Source organism: Sciurus vulgaris (assembly GCF_902686455.1).
Source record: "Sciurus vulgaris genome assembly, chromosome: 3".
Taxonomy (NCBI): Eukaryota; Metazoa; Chordata; class Mammalia; order Rodentia; family Sciuridae; genus Sciurus; species Sciurus vulgaris.
In genome coordinates, this window is record NC_136463.1 from 148,522,719 (window position 1) to 148,549,947 (window position 27,229).

Sequence of the window (27,229 nt, forward strand, 5' to 3'; positions counted from 1 at the left end):
GAAAAAATTTGCTAGCTCTTAATAGCACTTTTTCTTCCCCCAAATTAACCACAACTAAATAGTTGTGGTGTATATGTGTATATATATGCATATATATGTATGTATGTATATATATATATGTATGCATATCCTGGTTATACACGTTTTCCTTTGTCTTATCTACATAGTGAAGTCATATTATACATTATTTTTTTACATCTTGTTTGAAAACACAAACCTTGGAGTTATTTTTATATCTGCAGTTACAGATCTTCCTCACACTTTTTAATTGCATAATATACAATTGAATGTGCGTAAAAGTTATACAATCATTCTCTTATTAACAAATAGTTAGATGGTTTCTAATTTTTGCTTTATAAACAATGCATCAATGCAAGTATATCCATGGCATAAACTACCAGTTGCAGAATTGGCTAGGTTGAAGGTTTTGTCAAACTTGCAATTTTGACAATATTGCCAAATTGCTCTCTTAAAGGGTTGTCAAGTTTCACTTCCACTAACAGCTAAAAAGAGAGAGAGAGACAGAGAGACAAAGAGAGAGAGAGAGAGAGAGAGAGAGAGAGCTTCACTAGCACTGGTTCTTCTCTTAATTATTACTTTCAGCAACAGTAAAGAAGGGGCCTATTCCAAATATTGGCAAGAACCAATCAACCCCATGTAGAATTCTCCATGTACTGGTGCATCAGAGCACTCAATGAATTCTGGTGATAACTTTCAAAAGCATTAGTCTAATTTCACAGGTTAGTTTATTATAAATATGTATTTAACATATTTATCAAAAAATACTCACCATATGCTAGTTTCCCCAGAACTTGCTAATAATCTGGAATCCTTGCATCTGTCCCATGTTCCATTTTGTCCTTGGGGTATATACAGTCCTTGCATCTGGATGTAATATTAAAGAATAATAGCTCACTTATATAGGACTTTTGCTCCAGGATCTTAGCACACACTATACATGTTATCTCATTAATCATAAAACATCCCTTTAAGGAAGACATTTTCATCTGTATTTCAAAATAACATAGAGCTGAAACTATAGGACTGTTAAGGATCTCCCTTAAGGGTTTTCATGAATTAATGGTTTCATGTTCTCTGGCCTTCGGATCTGAGTTCAGCAAAGTTCATGACAGAGCCTCTCTGAGTTCTCTTCATTAAGGAAAGTCTCAAAGCTTTTATAAAACTATAACAAGCACAGTGGGGCAGAGGTCTCCAGATGAGACAGGGAAGGTTGCGAACTACTTTCTCAAAGGACTTTGCTTTCTTCCATTAAACAATTGCAAAGAGAATAGAAGTCAGGCCACAGGTGAGAAGAAACCACACTGTAGATTAAAGTTTACATTAATCTTGAGATTCAGGGGATTTTCAAGGTGTTGATTTAAATGAGACAATCTATAAAACTTCATGAGGCAACTTTAAGCTTTGACCACCTTGAAGGGAAGAGGAATGAGCTAAAAGTTATGCTGGAATTAGTAGAAAATAATACAAATTCGAAGGCAAATGTGTTAGATTGACCAGTTTACATTGCCATGTGAGGCCTGATAAACAGTGATAGAACCATGTCAAACAATAACAGCAAGTGGAACATTCTACTCAACACTGCCATTGTGAAATCTAGAGCTGGTTATGTGGAATTCCTGGCCTGACGTAGGGAAGGTTTTCTATAGAAGCCCCAGGTCAGCAAAGACAGTCACAGAAATGACTGTGACATTTCCTTCAGGCTTATGGTAATGCTCACTACATACAGTGGAATTTTCCACTGTTGCATTTCTATTTTCTCTCATAAAAGAGAAGATTCTGGGGATACACAGAAGGGCAGAAATGCCTTTCACAGGAGGATCCCACTCAGGAATCCTCTGCCTGCAGTTCTGAGGTCTTAGCAAAGCCTATCATTGCCTCCTCCTGTTCTAATTTGCAGCAGAATTCTGTGGCCTCAGAGGAGGAAATGCAATATGGTGAACAGAAAAATAATACAAAATTCCTTAAATAAAATTCTCTCTTGCTTTGTAACTTCAGCCAAGAGTGACTTGTGAACCAGTAGCACAGATCAAAAGACAGCACACAGAATTTTCCAGAAAGAATGCTAGGGCAGAATTTTTTTTTTTTTTTTTCCATCTAAAACACTAAAATAGAAAGAACTCAGAAAAATAATGTGCAAAATACTGTGGGTTTTAGTTAGCAGAACTGATTTGCTTTCTATAGCAGCAAAATTAGATTTGACTATCTTCAATACTAAAAGCCGTGGAGCTTAGCTGCATAGTTCATATTCATGTTAATTCCAGTGTGTTAAAAAGCTCATATTCAGGTTAATTCCTGTGTGTTAAGAGGGTCTTCATTGTTTTTACTGTTTCGAGCTACTTAAAACCATGAACATGAACACCGAAGTCGGTGTCCTAAAAAACTGTGCCATGTTTGATCCAAAAGTTTCTTATGGTAACATACACTGTACGTGTCTCTGACATTTGAAAGATTTCATAAATGTGAAGCATTTACTGAAGCACACACATGCAAATACTAAACTGTCTTCAGTAAGAGACAAGGTCAAACTCCAAGGGGTTCCTGTCTCCCGTAGAGTTTGTCATCAGAAAACCAAGGCAGATTGCCATTGTGTGTGTACATGAATTTTCTTTATATCCTTTGTTTTGGTTATGGGGCTTATCCTAGTGATTTTACAAGATGCCTGCTGTGTTCCTGAGAAAAAAAATGTGCAAAGCACACTTCCCCTCAGCTAATCCACACCCATGGGAGATATCTTGAGTGATTAAGTGTTGGGCTCTTAACTGCTCTCTCTCCACTCTGTAGGCAGCTTGGTGTTAATCACGACAAAGATATCCTTTCAAGTGAGAATACTGGCAGGTCCCTTTAACTCTTATTGGACCCTCGAGGCAGTTGGCCTAATCTAAGTCTGAAGGTTAACTTCCAAAATTTAATTTAATTTATTCAATTAAAAATATTGGTATTGTTAAAAAGATAGGTGACCTTTTTCAAGATCTTTTCAGGCAGTTTCAATGGTTTGGGAGAACTCAGTGCAAAAATCTTTGTATTCTCTAAAATGGGGAGGCCTTTTCATGAGAAGACAGAGTAAAATTATTATAGAGATAAAAAGGATCTCCAAATCATCACTATAAGCCTATCATGTTATTAGATAAAAATTTCCATATGATTTTTATGTCACTTTTTTGGATAAAATAATATAAACATATGGTCCAAACTTGAAAAGACATGAAACACTGGATAGTGAAAAATAAATATTTCCCACTTCCTGTCATCCAGTTAGCATCCCTGGAGGGAACCACTATAGTGATTTTTCCAGAAATAGTCTATGAATGCCTTGACATACTTGCAGCAAGAGCTCAGTCCTGGCAAGTTCAGAGAGGTCATAAATCATTTGCATTTTATAATTATCATAAAGTAATAGTGGATCTTTCACTTCCAATCTCAAGTATGTTACTAAATTGGGCAAGTTAATTAATCTCTCCTCCTCAATTTCTCTATCCATATGATGGAACTAATGGTACCCATCAAGCATGATTGTTAGGATTAAGTGAGGTCACATACCAAAGTTCCAGATACTCCCCTTGCTTTTGACTATGGGGAGGCATATGCATTTTCTTTCAACTCCCATTTCCAATGCAGGGTACAAATTCTTACCAAGGTAGGACTGCCTTGGTAGTCCATAGCATAGATATGATAAAGAAGCGTGTATTATGCTGTCTGCTTGCACAGCACTATCACTTTGTTTTTCTCCACCTTGCTTAAGTTGATTGGCTTCTCCCTTTATCACTTTAACTTCCTTAATAATTGTCTTTCATCTTCCTCAAGATCACTTTTGAAACTTGACAGCCTTCCTACTTTCAAAAAATTTTATACAAATAGTATTATTGAGAGTAAAAGAGGAAAGAATTTATTATTTAATAAATATTGTTGATGCAACCAATATGTGCCAGGCGTTCTGCTGAGTGGTACAGAACCAGGCCAAGAAGCGCTTGATGTAGGAATCAGTAAAATTCTGGGGATTACTTGGTCTCCTGAGACCTCGAAAGTTATTAGCTCATCCAAACTTAAAGCTTCAGTTACAAGTAAAAGAAAAATCCAACCAGTTTTAAACAATTCAAGGAATTTATCGGCCTAAATGTCTAAAAATCAAAAAAACTGAGCAGGCCTTTAAAAACAAACAAACAAAAAACTATGACTCCATAATACCAGCAAAGACCATCTTTCTTTCTAATGCCTCACTGAGATGCCATTTCCATCTCAGGGTGCCTGCACTAAAGGTAGCCAGAAGTAACCAGAGCAACATGCTTCCTAGTTCATACCTACAAAAGCAGTGAGTAGCTCTGAAGCAGCTCCTGAGGATTAAAGAGGAATTCCTCCACCCCCCAAAACTCCAACAACTGTCTCTTTAATCTCATCGTCCATAATTGGGTCACATGCCTACTCTGAGCCAGTCAGATGGACAAGGTAACGTGATATTACTGATTAGTTTAAGATTACCATGGATTATTTCTGGAGGTAGACAATTCAACCTAAACCATACCAGAAAACATAATGTTCACTTAAAGAGTAGAAAGAACTCTAGATGGTGAGAAGGGATTCCCCAAGTGTCGGCTCCTACTTCTCCCAGTGTGTCAGTACCATGTCACTCTCTTAGGCTGGCTCCATATGCAGGACTTTTACTTTAGGTGCCTTCATAGTCTGATTTACGCATAGCTGAGACTTGTCATGGACAATTCTTACACTAAATACCTCTGACCCCACAACTTCAATCCCAGTCACCAACTAATAATGTTTAGACCTTAGTGATAAAATCCTCAAACAAAATCATCTAACTAGCTTGTACTAACCTATGAATAGGCTCTCAGAGTAGGTCTCCACACACTGAACCAGTTGCAAGACCAGAGGAGTGGGTCATCTGATGCAAACATGAACCAGTAAGCCCATCTGTTCAGCAGGAAAACAGATTCTTTTAGAAGGGGATGTGGGCAGAAAGACATACATCTTTAGAAAAATCCTAGTGGTGAAAATGACAGGAAGAAAATGGCACCAAATTTAAAGATAAAAGAAAAGCTGTCACCATGATTTAAAATTAGACTCTGTGACTGATCACAGACTTTTTGCTTTAATCGCGATTTTAGCCTTATAATCTCCAAAAATTTTACTTTACAGGATGCTGAAACACTTCTTTGAGGAAAAACATTACAGAAGGAAACAATCTTTGATCATAAATCTAGAAACCTCAAAAGATATTTATTATGCTCATTATATCCCAGGTGCCGAAAAGTGTCAAAGCATAGCTAACTTTTATGCCTTTTCTTGCAGACTATTACTTCCTCAAAATGAATTTAAATAGTGAAAAAGTTAACAGAATACCCCAGTAGAATTTCTCAAGACTAAACTTCGTTCCATACTCCAATTTGACCCATTTTCAGCTCCTGAATTCCAAGAAAGCATTAGAGATCCCCATGCCATCCCCAGCCCCACCACAGATGTGATCACTGGAGGGGAGGATCTGAGTTCTCAGCAGGGCTGTGGCAGTAAGTGTTGTGTGGTTACTCACACAACCAAGCCTCTGCCAGAGCAAGAGAAGAACAGGGAAAGCTAGGAATGAAGAGCTTTTGCATTATTCTTTCATTCTCTTATGATGTATTCAAGGTGTCTGAACTAAATAGCTATCTGACTGGTCTCTATTTTAAATGTGAAGTAAACAGTGCAAGGACACTCACCAGTCCCTGTAAATCTGAGACTGGACTGGGCAGAGGGCACCAAAAATGCCCCAAATTATGGAGATTTCATTGAACAGCTTCTCAGTGGTTCCAATACTTCAGTTAAGAGCCCTTTGCCTTGACTAACCCAAAATATTTTTAAAATAAAGTTGAACAAAGAAAAATTGTAGGAAATACAGAGGACTGGAAATGTGGTAGAGCACTTACCAAGCATGCAAATGGGTCTGGGTTTGATCCCCAGCACTGCAAAAAGTAAAAATTAGGAAACAAAACCAATTCCAGTGATGGTTAAGACTGAAGAAACAATTGACACTTAAAAGAAAGAGGACTTTAGACATAAAGGCACAGTGGAATTGTTTTTAATCAACATTTCACGCAGCAACTCTGCATGGCCTTCCCACTTCTCAATAGCTTTGATTTGTGGAAATAATGGTTATGTAATTTCCACACATTGTGCTCCAATCACAGCATGGAGGCAACAATAAAAAGAAAACAACTAAACATACTTGAAGCTGGAGATTTTGATAAGGTTCTCCTTTTACTTCATGAAGTTTCTTTAACGTGGTATTTTTCTACAGTACCTGAAATATTCCTATTAATTTTAAGCAGATAGATGTGAATGCGGCCTGTCTCATTTTCTTAGAGGTATCTATAGCAGCCACAATGATTAATCTAGTTGTAAAATATTAACAAAAAAAAACTATTGGACTATAAAAATCCCACAGTTGACAGATTGTTAGTGTTTCTCTTAAAAAAAAAAAAAAAAAAAAAAAAAAAAACCTACTCTATACCATCTGTTTACAAAAGATGAGAAATGATGAAGAAAATTATTTCTGTTAGGGTATAATGCTACAGCCATTCAGAGAGAGGTCTCTGGCATTTTCAGTAAGGATTTGGTACAAGGAACAGGACAGCATCAGGACTGCACAGTCATTGGCCAGGAAAAACAAAAATGATTTCCCCCCAGTTCCCTATTTTAGTTTTATTCTTTGAACTTCCAAGAGTTTATTTATTATTGTTGTTGTTGTTATTTTTAATTTGGCACAGATTGTTTCAAGAATCATCTTGGTTCCCTTTTTTGAAGTTTTTTTTTTTTTTTTTTTTAATTGTTGAGACGGTTTCTAAAGTGCTCCACCTCCACCACCTGTCATCAGATGGGGGTTGCGGCAGGGAGAACGCTCATCCTTCTGAGAGCAGCTGTGGACTGAATGGTGAAGGGCAGCAGGCACAGGAGCAGAGGCAGGCACAGGTTTGAAGGTAGGTGGGCAACACAATGTCACACTGTAAAAATACCCAAGCAGTAGATCAGTGAGAAATTTCTATAGCTAAGAGTACCTGGAGAAATGCAACTTATTTATTAAATTTTAATTATCTCAAAATGATTTCCCCCATTGCCTATACAATACTGGGAAATTTTCCCCTTCTCACCTAGTCATTTCTATGTGATTAATGGTACGTTGGTCATTCGTCACTAGATGGCATTGTGTAGTGTTCCCTGACAGTAGTAATTTAGCAAAGTTACTGCTTGGACCATTTTTCAATATTTTCTTCTTCAATGTGAATCTTGAGAGTCTAAGTCTGATCCTAGGGTTTGGGAGTGTAGCTGGGCGGTAGAGCACAGCCCTGAATTCAATCTCCTGCACCACCAAACTAAATAAGTAAATAAATTTGATCCTGATTATTTCATCTCTGTATATCTTATGGGGTTCATACTATAAAATTTCTATTTTAGTTAATATTGTTTTTCCTCAATGTATCTTCCTAGTACTGAACCCAACGTATATTAGTTTTAAACAACAAGAAATTAATTCTTCCTTTACATATTATTTCAAGTCTTATATACAAATGAATATTTATAAAGGCTTTGCAGAAATAATTGTGTGTATATGTGTGTGTATGTGTATGTGTGTAGAATTGGGGATCAAACTCAAGGCCATGCTCATATTAGATACGTACTGTACCACTGATATCCAAACCCCGCAGAAGTAAAACAAAGGTCAATACACCTAGGATCTCTACCTAAGTATTCAGCAGGAGAAAAACACACACACAAAAATGAACACTTGCTTTGTCTAGGCACAGTCAGTTGAAACCTAGTTATGAATAAGCTATGCATATGGAATAACATAAAAATAACCAGTTGATGCTTTAAGAAAACTTGTGAAATTTATAAAGGCTATATAACAGCTACGAATAAGGAAATCTTTTATAAATATAATGAGTCTATGGTCACAGTCTTGTATTCTTCCAGCTATGACAAGTAATTATGAATACTTTCATTTGTTAGATCTCAATAAATCTTATAATAATGAAGAATAAATTCTAATGTCTGTATTGTCAATCAGAATAGTTTTTCTTTAAATTATAATTACAATTTAAGACCTGAGAACTTGTAAATAATAATGAATGACAAGATGTATTATTTGGGGCCTGCTGTGGTGGCACACATTTGTAATCCCAACTACTTGGGAGGCAAAGGCAGGAGAATTGCAAGTTCAAGGCCAGCCTGGGCAACTTAGCAAGAACCTATTTCAAAATAAAAATAAAAAATGGGCTGGGGATGTAGTTCAGTGGTGAAGTGCTTGACCAGCATGTGTAAGGCTTAATCCCTTAATCCCATGTGTAAGGTTTAATCCCTAGCACCACAAAAAAAAAAAAAAAAAAAAAAAAAAGGAAAAGAAAAGAAATGAGCCCAAGAAGATAATGGCAGATAAATAGATAATGATGGCGTGATGGATAGATGGATAGATAATGGATAGCATCTAATACAATACTTGATATTCTGAATAATTCTCTAAAATCTGTAATATTTGGACTGGGGCTGTAGCTCAGTGGTAGAGTACAGGCATAGCATGTGCAGGCAAGGCCCTGGGTTCTATTCTCAGCACCAAAAAAATAAAAAAAATTAAAAAAAAATAAAAGAAGACAATACTGATCTTCTATTTTCATTTACTTAATATCTGAAAAGATGTTTCTCTGCTTTAATTTGCTTTTTGATTTTTTATTTCATTCATTCATCCATTCAACAAACATTAACTGAACACTCTCTTTAGATTCAAGAGATGCAAAGATAAATAATAGTATACTAAGTTTACCCTCAAAAATCTTTTAGTCTTTTATGTCTTTCCACAAACATGAATATCGGAATCCTTCATGGGAGAAGGAGAAAGGGAGCATAGAGAGAGAAATGTAATGGAAAGGTTCTTCAATGAGGAAATTAGATGTGTGGGTTATGGCCATAGTTCTGCCAGTAACTCATACTATCATCCGGGACCTCCCTAAATGTACCATCAAATGAAATCATTTTATAAGGAAGTGCCTTGTAAACTGTAAAATACTTGTAAAATGGAAGTTTTAAAGTCTTTTTAATTTCTTCCCATAAGAATCCCAGGTTGTGTTTTTTTTTTTTGAACTTTGATCCTGCAATCAAGGGCTTCTTCCATTTTAATTTTCCCTTCTATTTCAAAATTCAGTGGCATAAATAAAGTCCATTAAATTTCCAACTCATCTTGTAAAATGAAATAGTGGGCAGCCAAGTACTGTGATCTTGGAGAGAGGGCACAAGGCCAAACTCAATGCCCTGGGATCGAATGGAGAATATGGGATCCCCTACCCCTCTTCTACTCTGCTGATCCTGTGGCTGCTCCAGGTTTCTGTAGTGAAAAATACAATTTCAAGAAAATTTTTGTCACAATGACAGTGGGATGAAAATACCTCCTGTGAGTTTTCTTCTAATCCCAAACTTTACCTAGTCTATACTTTAATGGCAGGGAAAAAAAAAAAAATAAAAGTTCTAGTTGACTACTGGATTAGGAGAGTCAGATAATATCTACTCTAGATAATATTTATTCTCATATTCACTCAATAGTTCTGCAAAATGCTTATTTTTCACTAAAAGGAATCATACCTTAATCCACCATAGGTAAGTCAGAAAACTTTCCTTTTCCACAGATTGTACACAGAAATCATTATGTAAGGAACAATAAACTCAAATGCATTTAAGACCACAAAGAAAGATCCATGAAAAGGTGTGTCCCTGGGGAGGTCTTTGGATCTAGGTGTGTAGAAAGAGGTGCTTTATCTTATTTTCTGGTGCATTATGTGGGAATTTTGTCTTTTACTTCATTACTGTGTTAGGCTGTATTTGTAGTAGGATGACAGCTTACCAGTAAAGATTAACTACTAATTAAGCCTTTGGGCTGAAACTGTTCCCTTAATTTATTGTCATATCCTCATTTGAAATAGTCTTACATCATTAAAAAAAAAAAAAAGGGAGGGGGGGAAGCAGCTTGGATTTGTTCTACCTGTAAATACAAGATTTTGCCTGTACTTATTCTGAATGATAGTTTCATTCTAGAATATTTGTCTACCATCAGGCATGAGCTATGAGGAAACTCAGAAGATTGGAAATAAAAGTTTCAAGACCAAGATACCTATTATTCCTGACTTTCCCTTCATTATTCAGGTTTATGACATTCTTTTCTTTGTTCAAAATATTATTTCAAGGCAACAAATATTATAAGAATGACTTATTAGAATTTGTGCACAAAGAACTGGTGAATTCTACTTCCCCAGTCTCAAAGACTATAGCACTTAAGCTTTTCATCATCAGTATATTTGAATGAAAAGACAATCTCCCTCATGAAAGCATATATACTCACATTTATCCATGGACAAAACTTGTACAGAAAGAATTAGAGATTTAAAAAAATATACTTTTGGAAAATGTACTGAGGCTTTTCTCTAAACATAAAATGTCATTTCATCGGTGCTGGTCATTTTTTAACCACATATGACAAATGATCACAGATGCTCATAAAAAATCTGAAAGGAATGGAATGTTATTCTCTTCTGAAATGCCCAAGTATCTTTCTTTTAAACTGCTTTTAAAAAGAAAAACAAACTTTACCACTTTGAAGAAAATGCAGGAAGCCATTTGGTCCCACCCAAAGTTCCTGCATGCAAAACGTCCTCATGGGGAAAAGGTTCAAGGTGTTTTTAAGAACAGAACTTTTATGTTTCTGCCTATTAACAATGGCACTTCCTGTTTTGACCTTTCACTATACTGACGCTATCAAGAAATTATATTATGGACTTCTCCTTTTTGCCCAGTAAAGACCTATTCTCTCACCATGTGTAGAGTTCAAAGTGAACATTGCCACTACTTAGCTCTCCTGAGGCCTTATAAATTGATCTGTGGTAACCCAACAAGGGTTGGAATGTCAATAATTTAATGTCCGAGTGGAGAGCCTGGTATGAAGTCAGTAGAGTGTGCAGTACTTCTCTGCTCAAATGTGCATGAAGCTACATGTTGCCTCTAAACAACCCCTGTGTTTACTAAAAAATATTAACAACCTCTAACAGATTAGTACTCAGTTATCTCCTTCTAAGCCACTTTCTTTAAAAAATGAGAAGGGGTCTAGGGTTTTGGCTCAGTGGCAGAGCACTTGCCTCACATGCCCAAGGCCCTGGGTTTGATCCCCAGTACTGGAAAAAAAAAAAAAAAAAAAAGAGAGAGAAAGAGAGACAAACTTTCTAGGTGACGCCTTTTTCAGGAAGCTGAGACTTGAGGATCACTTGAGCCCAAGAGTTCAAGACCAACCTGGCAACATATTAAGACCTTGTCTTCCAAAACAACAAAAAACCAATCCCCATCCTGCTACTGCCGGTTTCCCACACCCACCCCCACAAAAAAATCCAACAACAAAAAGAAAACTTAATCTTGAAATTTATCCTTGAGGGAAGTTTGTATCCCTATGCCATAGGAAACAATTTAGCAATTTCTTGGCTATCTTTTGCAAATTTGATAAAATTGTTTTCAATTATAAATATATACTATTAATGCACAAATTAAATTAAATATGCATAAATATAAATGTTAGGAAAACCTAAATAGCTGCTTCCTTTATAATATTTCAGTAATTTGGATATATTATAAAAATAAATTCCTTCAGGCATTTACTACTTTCATTGATGATTTATATATGGCTTAGTTAAAACAATTTTTTAAATTCATATGTTTTAGATGCAGAGTCAGATTGTTGCCCAAATCAAATGATACTAAACAATAAAACATTTGCTAGAACAGAAGATGAGCAAAACAGCCTCCAAGGAGACTACTGACATAGATAATAGCAAAGTTGCTAAAACTGCTAATCCCATTTGGAAATCTGTGCAACTTGATGAGCAGATGCACAAAAGATATTAGTGGGAGAGCTGAGAAAACCACAGATAATTAGAAAAGTCAGTTCATACAGAATACATTCTGGGGCAGAAATGTTTTAGATGTAGAAGATTTTCTGGCACAATAATTCAAATGACTAGGCTTTTCTGACCATTTCTATAAATTTAAAACTTAAACAACGAGTAATTGCCAAAAACCAATGTTTCATATTTTTTCCAAAACCAGTAAACAAACTAAAATCATCTCTAAAAATTATTGCCACTACATGTTTTCCTTTATCCTTCAATTTTAATTTTTGTTTCCTATCAATAAAAACTGATAAATTAATTTCTTGATTCATTATCAATACTGGACAGGTGAGAGAATTGGAGAAAAGGGAAATTAATTTTTTTGTTTAGTTTGCTTATTCATTTGTTTGATACTGGGAATTGTTTGAATTGGTACTGGTGAAGTCCAGAGGTGCTTTACCACTGAGCTATATCCCCAGGCTTTTTTATTTTTTATTTTGAGACAGGGTTTCACTAAGTTTCTGAAGCTAGTCTCAAACTTGAGATCCTTCTGCCTCAGCTTCCCAAGTCACTGGGACTACAAGTGTGTGTCCCTGGACCCAACAATAAGTAAAATTTTTAAAATCCACAATAATCCATTGAGTTCAATATACTGTATATCAACAATCACTTTTTTCTCTAAAAATCAGTGCTTAACAGGTCCAGTTTTAGATATCAAGAACTTAAGAGTAGTAACTAGGGAGTCAGATATTCTGTTTTAGTTAAAGGACAGTAGTACCACTCATTTACTATCTTCAGTAAGGCCAATTTACTCCAGTAAGCACTAGTTTCTCCCTTTATTAAATGACAATGACAATACACTGAAATTCATACACTTGTTTAGCGGATTAAATGAGAATATATGTAAAGTACCTATTGCAAAGTCTGGGACACAGTAAGCATGTTATAAAATTACTAGCTGCAATAATGTTGGTATAATACAATAATGCTGGCAATGCCGGGCACAATGGCTCACACCTGTGATCCTAGAAGCTCAGGAGACTGAGACAGGAGGATCACAAAATCAAGGCCAACCTCTGCAGTTTAGCAAGGCCCTAAATAACTTAGTGAGACTCTGTGTCAAAATAAAGATGCAGGGGGGCGCAAATGTGACTCACTGGTAAATTGACTCTGGGTTAAATCCCTAGTTTCCCCTGCAACAAATAATACCAGCAATAATGTTACTGATGATGGCTGTGATAATGCCTGCCCTACAGGAGTTCTAAACTTCCTCCAGAGATTTCTAGTTTTACGTGGGACTAAAAAACCTTGAAAATGAAAGTTAAAAGAAAATGATACAATTAGGCATGTAGTCTTCTGCATTCTATATTACAATTGGTTTTCTTTTATAGTGTAGCATGTCCAAGTTTTTTATTCCCCCACTTATTTTTCTAAAACTAAATGTAAAATTTATTTATAAAATGCAAGTGCATCGTGTTGTTATTATTTTGCAAGAATGAAATTCCTCTTTTAAGCCTAAAATGGGTTAAAACTATTTTGCTTTAACACTTTACATCCTGTCCATCACTCGTCCCATATTATCCATGCCAGTTTTTGTCTCTATATTGGCATTTCTTGACCCCCATATTATGTCATATTCAGAAAATATTGAAGTTTCCCTAGAATAATCTATGCAGATTATAATCAAGCCTTAGAATTCAATTATATTATGTTGTATTGACTCAAGGACAATAGAACAAGTTTGATATCCCATTAATAATTTACATATCATAGTTCTCTCAAGACCCAAATTGTGTTCACTACTGAGGTTCAAATAGATATAGATAGATCTGGCAAGCTGGTAGTATGGTCCTCTAAGGGTCTATTTTCATGAGGAACTATGAGTCCCTTATAAAAGATTTCATCCCAACAGAACAAGAAGCCAGGCACTGGCTGTCTATCCCTCTGGAGATGGACCACATCCTCTCTTGAGGGTGTATTCCTTGCTTTATCCTAAAAGTGTCTCTCTTGAGATTGCCCCCATTCTCCCTTGAATGTGTATCTACTTCCTAAATAAGCCTCTGTCTGTGCCTTTGACTGGTGCATGCTGAAATTCTTTTATATCAGGTATGCCAAGAACCTGGTCCTGAATCAAGTTCCACTTTTCTCTTGGAATTCCTCAGATTCCTTCTGAGATGTGTTTTCTCTGTGACACCATTACCCTGTGAGATCTGACACTGTCTAGAGAGTGTCAGAATTTAATTATAGGACACCCAGTTGGTGTCCACTGGAGAATTGCTTGGTGGTGATACTGATGGTGGTGACCACACATCTAGTCACAGAATACTTTTGTGTGTCAAGTATGAGAGTAGAGAAGAAAAAAATAGCTTTTTACCCTCCCTTATATCCTAGAACAAGGATCATGGCATATATTTTAGTTTAAAATGCCTGCTCCCTTAAACAAATGGTTCTCAAATGAAAGAAATGCAAGATTATTACTAAATTGTGGAGCATCTTGATTTATAGAACTGAAGAGTATGTCAAAAGGATATTGAACACTCTTATTTAGTGACATCCCATTGAATAAGTTTCCTAACCTCACTGAGATCATTTTCTTCTTTATAAATCAAACTAATACTAATTGTGAGGATTAAATCGGGTGGTAGACACATTGTGTGGAACGGGTGTCAATATTTCTATCATTTTATAAGTGAAAGGAAAGTCTAATCTACTTGGTGACACTGGTCTGGTTCCAGAGGCCATTAACACAACTTTTTATAGTATGTATGAACTTTCCTTCTCTCTCATTTTTAGAAAATGATAGAAGGAAGCCCCAGACCTGGCCAGAAAACAGATGTATCATACCCCTTGACCTTACAGATGTTAAAGTAAGTCAAATTGGAAACTAGACCTGAGGAATCATGAGCAAAGGCAACAAAGCCTCATATGTGACCTAAACCTTGTCTGATTGGAAACGTAAAAGAAAACTCCACTTCAGGTTTTTTTTGTTTGGTTGGTTTTTGTTGGGAATTTGTGTTTTGTGTGGTCCTGGGTATTGAACACAGGGCCTTGCACATGCTAGGCAAGCACTCCACCACTGAGCTACATGCCCAGCCCTTTTAATTTTGAGACAAGATTTGCTAAGTTACCCAGGCTCGACTCAAACTTGTTTTCCTCCTGCCTCAACCTCCAAGTACCTGGGGGTACAGGCATGCACCACTATGATCAGCACAGCCAATAATCGTAAGTGCCTATATTAAGAAAAACAGAAATGAACTAATCAGAAACAGCCAATGACTTATATAACAGTGACTTTCAAGGGGGATATACCAAATAACATAATTGTATAACTGTAGCCAATCAAATATTTTTCTCTGCTCTACCTCTGCCATCCTATGAAAGCCTCCTCTTGTGTTCCCTGGATGAGCTCCTGAACCACTTCTGGTTTAGAGCTTCCCAGTTCATGAGTCATCAGTGCTCAAATAAACTCTAAAATAAAAAAGAAGCGGCAGCCAAGCACCGAGCTTTGCCATCGGAGGACAGTAATGTTACGAGTCCAGTGTCGTGTCTGTTACTCTGCTTTGTCCCAGAGCCAGTTCCCAAGGATTCATGTTCAAGGCACAGGGGGAAAAGAGTTCCATGAGCAAAAACTCTAATTCACAATGGAAAAGAGACACTCCAGCAGATCAAGATGTAGCTATGGCTTCTTCCAGATGCCCAGTCCAGCTCCCAGGAGCACAGTGACTCCTAGGGAATGACAGACAATGGGCTTGCTGAAAAGGGCTGAGCTGGCAGGCATAATCTGGTGCCAAGTCCTGTGAAGGCCTCCTTGGGGATTCACAAACACACTGAAGGATCATTCTAGAAGGACCGAGGTCATGCAAAAGCATGAGGGGGCATCCTAGAGGGCACTTCTGCCACTTTCCCTTCTCTGCTTTGGCTACCTTCCTCTTGGTTCATGCCTTTCTCTATGGGGTACTTAGCAAATCCAGGACATGTGGTAGGACTGAGCCAGCACATCCCAGGAGATAAGAGCCAGATGGGGCCTTGGAGGCCAGATTTGCACTGGCCTATCCACCTCTCTGTAGCTAGCTGGTGCTGGCACTGACAAGGTTCTGAGTGCCAACAGAGTCTGAGTCATCATCCACCCACAGCTAAGTGTTGCTGCTTGTGCTCAGTGGGAGCTAAGTATGGACAAAATATCCTTGTGGGCTTAATCTGGCCTGCAGGCTGTATTTAGCCACCCCTGCTCTGGCCCTGACGTACTGCGTGCACTGATACTAGAACGTCTAAAAGTTACACTCTCTGGTTTTTGGCTCAGGACTTGATATTACATCTTCAGTCTTGCATTCCCAGGAGAATGCAAGCCATCTCTTGTTCTTTTTCATACTATTTATACAGAGTCAAGTCAACAATCTTGTACATGGAGGTCTTCCTTTGCCATGAATTGTTTTTTATCTTTTCATCTTCCCACCTCCACAAAAATAATTAAGTCTCATAGATATGCCAGGGAGTAGGTTTGAACAATGTAAATTATGACATCCCCTAAAATAGCACAATCTAAAATGCAAAGATATTTAAAACTCTATAACAAGATTTTAAGATGTTTAGAACTGTAGTGCAGGGCTGAGCACAAAATAACACCTCAATAAGTAATTTGTTTAGTTGAAGTCTGATGAATTAAATGGAATGAAATAGTAATTGGCTGGTTTTTCAGAAACAAGGCAGAGTCATAAATTCAAAAAGAAGTTGGGAAGAAGATTTTTTGAAGAAGCCAAAGGTTCAAATGCTACAAAGGATATAACCAAAGAGCATAACATTGGGAAAAATAAAAAAAGAGATAATAAACTATGTCTCTCTTGGATTTTGTAATGGTAAATTAAAACAGTATGTAAAGCATCTAATATAAGGTCTGTTTAATGGAATGGATTAACCTTTTTTAAAAGTCATATAGAATAGCTTTATGACTATTTGCAATAGGGATTAAAAGGGTCAATATTCATCGCTTGTCTAAGCAAATGTTGGACAAATCAGATAAGGGCTACTATGTGGAAATGAATGTCAACTATAACAGTAAAGATTGGTGCCTAAGCAATTGGATGCTATGAAAAACTCACGTAAATATCTATGTTCTATTTAATTACCAAGAAAAGCTCTAGTAAATCCCTTGTTTGTATGTGCCACCAAAACCATTTGGCCTGAACATCGGGAGGTGAGACTTTGTTCATATTATGCCTCATCTATTTCCTACCACTCCAACATTTGACACGTTCTGTTGGAGAAGAGGATCCGACACTTGACTCTGTTCGGTTGAAAGATCATCCTCCCTCTGGGGGCCACAGGCGTGGCATGTCTCATGTGCAGTTGCTTTTAATATTAATAATCAAAATATCCTTAGATTCAGATTTATAGAGAATACTGAGGAGATTCCATGGTACTGGGACACAAAATAACATATAATAAGTTTAATATTAAGACTTACATGAAATTATAATAAGCAATTAGAATTTGCTCAAATTTGTAGGGAGCCTGTGGATTTCTTTAAGTATACAAATTCTCTGAAAGTTATATATAGGTATATGAGAGTGTATCCCTCTGAGCTTTGATGTGATGTTTGGTCTTCATTGTTTTCTTAGTGTTTATGATTAAGTTTAGGGGTATTTTTCCCACTTAATAAAAAAATAAATAGGTTGATCATAAGTACAATTTGTATTCTTCCTACGTCTAGTTCTTTAAAGATCAAAATAGAGTTTAGTCCGCCATTGAGTACCTGAAATAGAATAAATATTAACGATAAGCTGATTCCTCTATTCTCTGTTAGTAATAACGAAATTTCCACTGTAATGACTAACGTTATAGCTCTTGGAAAGGGTAACTTCTATAGGACTTCATGACGTATTCTTTCAGGGAAGTTAAAACTAAATAGAGCACGGTGCCCTCTACCTTGCTGGGAACTGGGTTTTGGTTTTTTTTTGTTTTTTTATTTAAGCTCTCATACAGTAAGAACATGTTCTTGAATAAGATCATTAATTATACTCTTGAAGTTTTTTACTTAACATTTCCTTGTATTATCCATGAAATGATGTAATCAATACCAAAGAAAAAAACATACAAAAAGACTCTGTGAACAATAAAGATTCAGACTCAGCCTCAGAACACTTGGTGTCTCTGTGTGCTGTTTCTCCACCACGCCGACGCCTCCCATCCACCTAGGACTCCTGGCTGCTGCTAGGGCTGGACCTCGGCAATATTATAGCTTTAGATTTATGCCACTGGTCAAGCCATGACCTCAGTAGTCCCTTATGGAGACCACACTAGGCTAATTTAGGGACCTAAAATTGTGAGATCTAGAACTGTTTCCATCCCTTCTTAGATGTATAATTAGGGGCAAGTTACTTAAGCTCATCAAACTTCATTTTTCTTATCTGTGAAATGAGAACAATATTTTCAGCTCTTCCTACATTATTAAGTTATTGATTGTCACATTGTCTGTCCTGGCTCTATCTTGTGTGAGCTTAATGAGTTCTCTTCAGCAGTGGGTCAGGTCTTGATTGAATCACATCATAAACCTTTACATCGGCAAATGAGGTAACTGTGAATCCCATTTTAGAGATGAGAAAACTGAACATTGAGAATTCAGTTAACTTTCATGTCTGGTTAGTGGCAGAGCAGGAGTCTGACTTCAAAACACATGTGCCTAGCCATTACTCTAACTGCTTCTCAGAAGCTGGTGAACTTGGAGCATGTATTAAATGTATAGGTATTAGGCACACTAGTGCTTGCCCTCCAGAAGATTATAATCCAAAGTCATGATTTAGAGATACACAGAGTCAAATTGCCATTTGCATCCACCCCAGAAGATTTAAATGAACTCTGATTCTCCAATTGGGGGGTAATTTCCTTTGATGGGTTGTAAGACCAAAAAGGATTACCTAACACTCAGGTGGGGCTAGATAATCAATCTGTGTGGCCATGTGGTACAACTTCCTTTCTGGTTTGTAGGCCCCTTTCCCTCTATGTCTACTAAAGTAGAATTTAAAGAAGAAATTTTTGTTTACTGTCCTGTAATTAGAAGGAAAAAATGAATTTCGTTTGGTTTGAAATACACACATTTAAAGCTACACTGCAAAAGCAAAATCTTTTTAAAATAACTTCAGTGATGATAAGTCTTCATTGGGCTTCCTTCCCTGTATGCATAACATTATAGTATTTAATTGCTTCCACAGTCAGAGCCTGGAACTTTTAAAATGCCAAAGTAGCTGTCTGATGCCATTTTATATTAAAGGATCAGACTGGAAGCCCTGTCTCCCCACTCTGTCCTGCGCTCTTTCCTCTGTAAGATTACCCTCTTTATGCTAGTTTTAATTCCCTGCCTGAAGGAGAAGAATTGTGTCCTTCTTTCTTCCTCTCTGCCAAAATTCCTATTGATTGGTTGGTGATGAGTTAGTAAGAACTTGATGAGAATGCATCCAGGCCTTCAGTGTCAAGATCAAGGCAGGCTTGTCAAGGGATGCCTTTCATCTTTTCCTCAAGTCAGTGCCTTAGGTAATCACTCCATGTCCAGAGGCAATGAGTGCCCCAGATGAGGTGCCGTGACTCAGGGAACTCTGGCCCCAGCTTTGTCAGCTCATTAAGGATACAGTCTACCACAAAGTGACTTTTGACACACACTAAGTAGGAAGAATCAAATGGTTTCTGCAGTGACAGGGTCAGCTGGATCAGAGCCCGAGCCTTGAAATAAATCAGATACTGAAGAAGTAAACAACAAAGAAACTGAAGACACATTGGATACAGACGTGGTGCTTTTATCTGTCAGACAGCAAGCCGCCAACTTTCTCTTTTGCAAACAGACATGGTGTTTCCGTGGTGCATCTTATCACATTGTGGGTAACTCGCCCACCTCACCTGTTGGTCTGTGAACTCATGGACAGCAAGGACCCTATCATGCATATTTTTATTCCAGAGTTTGCAGCACATTCCCTTTTATATAGTGAATGTTTGATGTATGAAGAAATAAAAGGAGGAAAGAAACAAAACTCTACATCTGGTATCCTGAAAGAAATTTATAATGAGGCTTTTTGCTCTTGCCCCAGATTATATAAAACCACAATAAAAAAAATGCATAATTATTTTGTAGAAGAGGGAGATCGGAGAATGAAAAGACTAACAAACAAAGAAACTTTTATTTAGGGGCCACTATGTGCCAAACATTGTGGCAAGAAAAATTTCATATCTCAACTAAACCTTACAATACCATCATGACTCAGATATTTATATTCTTCTTTATATATAAAAAGAAACTGGGGCTCAGAAAGACTGACTAATTTGTTCAAATTCAGGCAACCAGAATTCCAATCACCAGTTCCACAGCCCATATTCCTCTTCATTTCATCAGACTATTTACCATAGGCAAAAAAATATATTTACAGCCATAATTTAAAAACATTTTATCAACAAACAGTTCTATCATTTTAGTACCACCAGCATTTTTGCCTCATCTTCCACTGACATGCTTTATTTTACAACACTACTTTGGAACTTCTGCTTCAAGCAAAGATGGAATAATGGGAACAAACGTACTCCTCTGGCTGGAACAACGAGAAAAACAAATCAAATATATTAAATAGTTTTCAAGACACTGAGCATCAGGCAATAAACAGAGAGACGGTGAATCAATCATGAGAGCCCAAGGACTGTTGTACCTCACTTCTCTGAGAGAGCTTCCAGACAGAGGCACAAGGAAGGAGAATCCAGGCACAGCCCAGTGAACCACCTGAGTTGATGCGATAGAGCTGAGAGCATAAGGAGACCCCAGGCTGCTGGGGTTTGCAAGACAGAGGACTGGAGAGGAGAGAATTTAGCAAGGAGAGAAATCATCAGATTGTAGAGATATCTGTCTCCTTGTTAGCTATGAGGTGTCCCCCCAAAACTCATGTGTGCAACAATGAGAGAATGTTCAAAGGTAGAATGATTAGATTATAAAAGCCCTAACCTAACATGTGTGTTAATCCACTGGCATGGATTAAACTGGGTGATAACTATAGGCAGATAGGGTGTGACTGGAGGAAGTAGGTCACTAGGGGTGTCTGGAGGGTTTATATTTTGCCCCAGGTAAGCAGAACATGCTCTCTCTCTCTCTCTCTCTCTCTCTCATTGTTGCACTCTCGTTCTTGCTCTTTCTTTCTGTCCTCCCTCCTCCCCTCCCTTTCCCTTTCCCCCTCCTTTTCTCCCCTTTCCTGGCTATTCTGTCCTGAGCTGTTGTTTCTCACCTCCTGCCATGATGTTCTAAACTCATCTTGGGCCCAGAGCTATGGAGTCAGCCAACTATGAATAGAATTTCTGAAACCATGAGCCAAAATAAGCTTTCCCTCCCCTATGTTGTTCTTGTTGGGTCTTATTTCACAGACTATTGATCAGTGTAGGAATTTGAAGAAATTACCTGTGGCCGGGAAAAAAATATCCAAGGGAGGGCTGGGGGTATAGCTCAATGGCAAATACTCATATGGCATGTGCTAGGCCCTAGATTTGATCTTCAGCATGGTGGCGGGGCCAAGAAGATTAAAGGGAAGAATGTTCAGCATTCACACAAAGCCAAGAATATCTTATTTTTCCATCCAGTTGGATTAATTCATAAATTATGGGACTTTGAGTAAATTGTCCCAGTAGTGGGGAATAATTGAACCAAGACTAAACACGGTATTACGTCTCAAAAACAGACATAAAGGGATTAAACTGTTTGCAAGTAACTTAACCTCATCCTAAATAAAGTTCAAAAGTATATGTAAGAGTACAACAATATACTGCACCCAGTCATCTAAGGCATCAGGCAGGCAAAATAGTAGGAAAGCACAGTCTAGAATATATAGGAAATGGACCAATCAACACCAACCCAGACCAGCACAGATGTTAGAACTAGCAGACAAAAACATAGAGCAAGTATTCTACTATTTTCCAGACATTAGAAAAGCCAAGTGAAAACATGGAAGATTTGAAAAAGAACGAAATCAACCTTTTGGAGGGGGAGGGGCATACACTAGATAAAGTTACGGGCAAATTAGGCATTGCAGAAGAAAATATTACTGAACTTGAAGGCATAAACAATTGAAACTATCTAAAATACAACATAAAGAAAATTTTTTTTTTTATGAAAAACAGGATCAGCAGACTGTGGGACAACTTCAGGCAGCTTAATGTATATGCAGTTGGAATTTCTGAAATGAGGATGTGAGAAAAAAAATTAAAGGAAACAAAGGCTGAAATTTTTCAAATTTGAAGAAATGGCAAATACAAAAAGCTCAACAAAACTCTAACATACAAAAAAAAATGAAGAAAAACGACAGCAGGGCACATTGTACTCAAACTGTTCAAGACAGTGATAAAGACTAGTCTTAAAGCAACAGGAGGAAAAAAAGACACATTCTGTGCCTAGAAGCAAACAGAAAATGCCACCAGATTCATCCCAGTAATAATGCAATACAGAACACAGTGGAACAGTATTTTCAAAATGCTGAAAGAAAAAAAAAACTGTCAATCTAAAATTCTATCCTCACTGAAAACATCTTTCTGAAAAGTAAAATAATGATGTTTTTAGATACACAAAGCTGAAAGCATACATCACCAGCAGCTGAATGTCGTGGTACTATGATCCAAGGGACTTGGGAAGATGAGGCAGGAGGACTCCAAGGTTGAAGTCAGTCTATGCAATGTAGCAAAATCTTGTCTCAAAATGAAATAAATTTTAAAAGAAAAATTTTTTAAAGTCTGGGCATATACCTCAGTGGTAAAGTACTTGGTTAATACGTGCAAGACTCTGGGTTCCATCCTCAGTACCACACACACACATACACATACACACTCACACACACACACATAATTCATCACTAGCAAATCCACACTATAAGAAATAAGGGAAGTCCTCTAGCCAAAAAAAAAAATGACCATCAAATGGAAATAATAATCTGAAATAGTATTGAAAAACACCAACCATGGTAATACATGACGTGCAATTGGTAATTTTGTGTTGACTTGATGGTTCATGAGGTACCCAGATTAAACATTATTTCTGGATATGTCCATGAGGGTATTTCTAAATGAGATTAGTATTTGAACCACCAGTTCAGTAAAGCAAAAGTGACCAAAGTAGATGGGCATCAAGCTGTCCATTTAAGCCCTGAATAGAACAAAAGATGGAGGAAGGAAGAATCCACTCCTTTTGCTTCTTGCCTGTCTGGAAGTACATCTCACCTGCCTGTATAACATCTCATTTTCTCTGGCCCTCAGATGGATTCACACCCTCAGCAGCCCCTGGTTTTCAGTCTCTGGATTTGTACTGATATTATGCCACTGGCTTTCCTGTGTCTCCATCTTGCAGATGGCAAATTGTAGATTCATCAGCCTCAGTGATCATAAGAGTCAATTCCTCATAATAAATATATTTAGAAATATCATATTGATTGTTTTTTGGAAGACCCTGACTAATACATATGAGTAAATACATAACGTTTTTTTAATTATTTATATCTCTTAAAAGGTAGTTGGCCATTTAACCAAAAATAATAACAGTTTACAGAAAAGTAAAATGCAAAATAAAAAACAGCATACAGATTGGCAGAGGGAAAAGGAAGTATGCTGTTGCAAGTTTCTTATCCTATACATAAAGTGGAATAATGCACTTGAAAGTAAACTGCAATGAGCTAAAGGGGTTTAAGTCCTACTAGAGTAACAAAATAAGTTACAGCTAATACACCAACAAAGGAAAAGAAAAAAGTATCAAAATAGCAATATTAGCAATAGCCAAAGAATAGAAAGAACCCAAATGTTCATCAAAAGATAAATGAATAAATAAAATGTGGTATATACATATATCATAATGTTCATATTCTGAATATTTACTATATTCCATGCAAAGCACTTTACATATATTATTCCAATCATTCCTCAGCATAATTCCCTGCATGAGAAGCTTTATTATGCTTATTTTACATAAAAACTACTTACCTAGAAAAATTCAACTCAGCAGCTAATTAATGTACGTCATACTACAAGTGCTACAAGCAAGAAAGTAGCAGATATTTACCCTCCTGCAGTCACTACTGCAAATAAGCCAATTCAATTTATTTCAACAAATACTTATAGAGTTTCTATCTTGTTCCAGGCATGATTCTAGGCATTGGAGACAGAAAGAAAGGGTTAGTTGTAGGCCCTGACAAGGAGCTCACAAGCTAGTGAGGAGATCAATTTTTAAAGGAAAAAAGAAGGGCAATAAGATCAATAAGTATATTATAAAATACAGGGTACACAGAAAAAGAAGTGATTTGGGGCTGGGGAGATAGCTCAGTCGGTAGAGTGCTTGCCTTGCAAGCACAAGGCCCTGGGTTCGATCCCCAGCACCCAAAAAAAAAAAAAAAAAAAAAAAAGAAGTGATTCACAACCTGAAAAGTTTTTGATCTGTAAAATAAAAAAAATGGGACTTGGAATGTAGCTCAGTTACAGACTCTTGCCTAGCATGTGCAAGGCCCTGGATTCCATCCCCAGCCCACAGAAAGCAAAAAGGAAAACTAACTAACCCTAAGGTAGATATTGGCTCTAAGAACAACAGAATGAGCACACATGCAAATAGTGTGTGAGCAAAAATGTCAGGCCAGGCATGATGGCACACATCTATGATCCTGCTAACTACTCACAAGGCTGAGGTAGGGGGATCACAAAATCAGCTCTGGCAACTTAATGAGACCTGTCTCAAAATAAAAAACTCTAAAAAGGGCTAGGAATATAACTCAGTGGTAGAGCACCTCTGGGTTCAATCTTCAGTACTACCAGAAAAAAAAAAAAAAAATTTGTGAGCTTTCATTTTTCCCTACCTTTTATCTCTACATCTGGAAAAGTCAAACTACTGAGTCAACATAATCAAACCTCAAACTACACAATCCTTGGCAACTGCCCAAGTTGCGAACAGATTAACTAATTGAATTTCAGTCTGTATCAATGATGGCACCAGTCAGTTCATTAAAACTGCTGTAAATTTTAATGTAGAAATAATTTAGATGTATTTTTGTTATCCCAGGCTGCTGGTTTTCCTTCTTACAATGAACAGTCTATAAATTCAATAACAAAGAGACGCTATGATCCTTAATTCACTGAATGAATCACTGTGATTCAAGTAACAGGCATATTTTTTTTTTAATTCTGCAGAGAGAATTTCTAAAACCTCAAAGAATATAAAGAAAATTGGTTAAGTAAAACAATTTCAATTTGCCATAATTGGATCTTTTCTATAAGTAATTAGTAGTATCATTTGCCCCCAGTTACTTATAATGAAATCAACTGATTTTTTATCAAAATTGATCTTATTTTTTTTCATGTAGTCAGTCATTCATTCTTCCAATTCATTCATTTTTCTAATAAAGTTTTATGAAGGCCAATTATGTGCCAAGCATTGTTCTAAGAGCTAGGGCTATGGCAGAGAACAAAATGGTCACTCTGCCTAAAGAATTTATGTTCTAGTGAAAGACTAATTCAAAGAATAAATATATACAAGACCAGATGGTACTGTGCATTAGAAAAATATAATAAAGACAGGATAAGGGCACAGAGAGAGTTGGGGGCTCACAGAAAACAAGTGTCACATGGGCAAAACCTCAAGGAAGGACAGTGTTTTAGTCAGCTTTTTCACTGCAGTGACTAAATGATTTGACCAACACAATTAAAGCAGAGGAAAGGTTTATTTGAGGGCTCACAGTTTCAGAGGTCTTAGTCCACAGAAGGCCAGCTCCATTCCCTTGGGGCTCCAGGTGAAAGCAGAACATCACGAGGGAAGAGCATGGCAGAAGGACGCAGCTTGCATCATCAGGAAGCAGAGAGAGGGTCTCCAGATACAAAATATATACCCCCAAAGCCACGCCCTAATTCCCAATCTCTAGCCACACTCTACCATTTCAATTAATCCCATCAGGGGTTCACTGATTGGCTTAAGACTCTTAAAATCCAATCATTTCTCCTCTGAACCTTCCTGCATTTCCATGTGAACTTTCCGGGAAAACCTCACAATTAAACTATAAAAGGAAGAAACAACCCATGCAGGTATTCCAGAAGGAAGAGCAGCCATTGCTAAAGACATGAGAAAAGAGCCCTCCTAGCCCATTCAAAATAAAACAAAAGCAAATCAGAAAGAAGGCATGAAGGAAGTTGCAAGACATAAAGATGTAAGGACAGAGATGGGGCTAGAAGACAAACTTGGAGTACCGTGTGAATTTTGTAAGGGTCTTGATTTTTACTCTGAGTGATATAGAAATCATTGAAAAGTTTTGAACAGAGGTATGTTATAATCAATCTGAGTTCCAATTCAAAGAATCACTCAACCTGTTGGGTTGACACTTTGGGGGACTAGCACTAAGACCAGTAGAAAGCTACTACATTCATTCAGGAGCAAGATGGTAGTTGCATCGAGGTAGTAGAGGTGAAGGAGGTCAAAAAGAGATGAACTCTGGGTAAATTTTGATAGTATAGCCCATAGAATTTACTGATGAATTGCTTGTGAACTGTGAGGGAAAAATGCAAGAATGATGCTATGATAAAAAAAATTTTTAAAGAATAATGCATAGTTTATTGACTCAAGCAGTTGGAAGAATAAAAATGTTTTTTGTTAGATCAGAACTACAAGAGTAGATCTGGTTCTGGGGGAAAAATGGAGGTGGCAGAGAAACAGGATACATGTTGCTAGACATCAAAGTAGAACTGGCAATAAGCACTTGAATGTATGAGTCTAGAGCTCAGGCAAAAGGTCTGAACTGGGGATATAATTTGGAAGCTATCAGCATATAGGTGGCACCTAAAACCATGATATGGATGAGATCTCTTAAGAAGTAAGTGTACTTGAGGGGCTGGGAATGTAGCTTAGTTGGTAAAGTGCTTGCATCACATACACAGGGCCCTGTGTTCAATCCCCAGCACCACAAAAAAAAAAATTAAAAAAAAAGGAAGTAAGCGTACTTGAGAAGATAGGAGGCTCACCAGATCATGCAATAGTTAGAGGTCATAAAGATTTGGAAGAACGAGCAAAGATTAAGAAGGAGCAACGAAGGCCAAGTGAGGTTTGGGGAGGGGGGGTGTTGTTTATTGTTGTCATTGATTAGAGGGGTGGGGCACCAGAGATTGAACCCAAATGTGTTCTACACTAAGATGCAGCCCCAGTTCTTTGTATTTTTTATTTTGATATAGGTCTCGCCAAATTACCCAGACTGATCTTGAACTCGGGCTCCTCCTGCCTTACCCTCCTGAGTTGCTGGGATTACAGGCATGTGCATCTACACCCGGATCATTGCTGTTTTTAAGGTAAA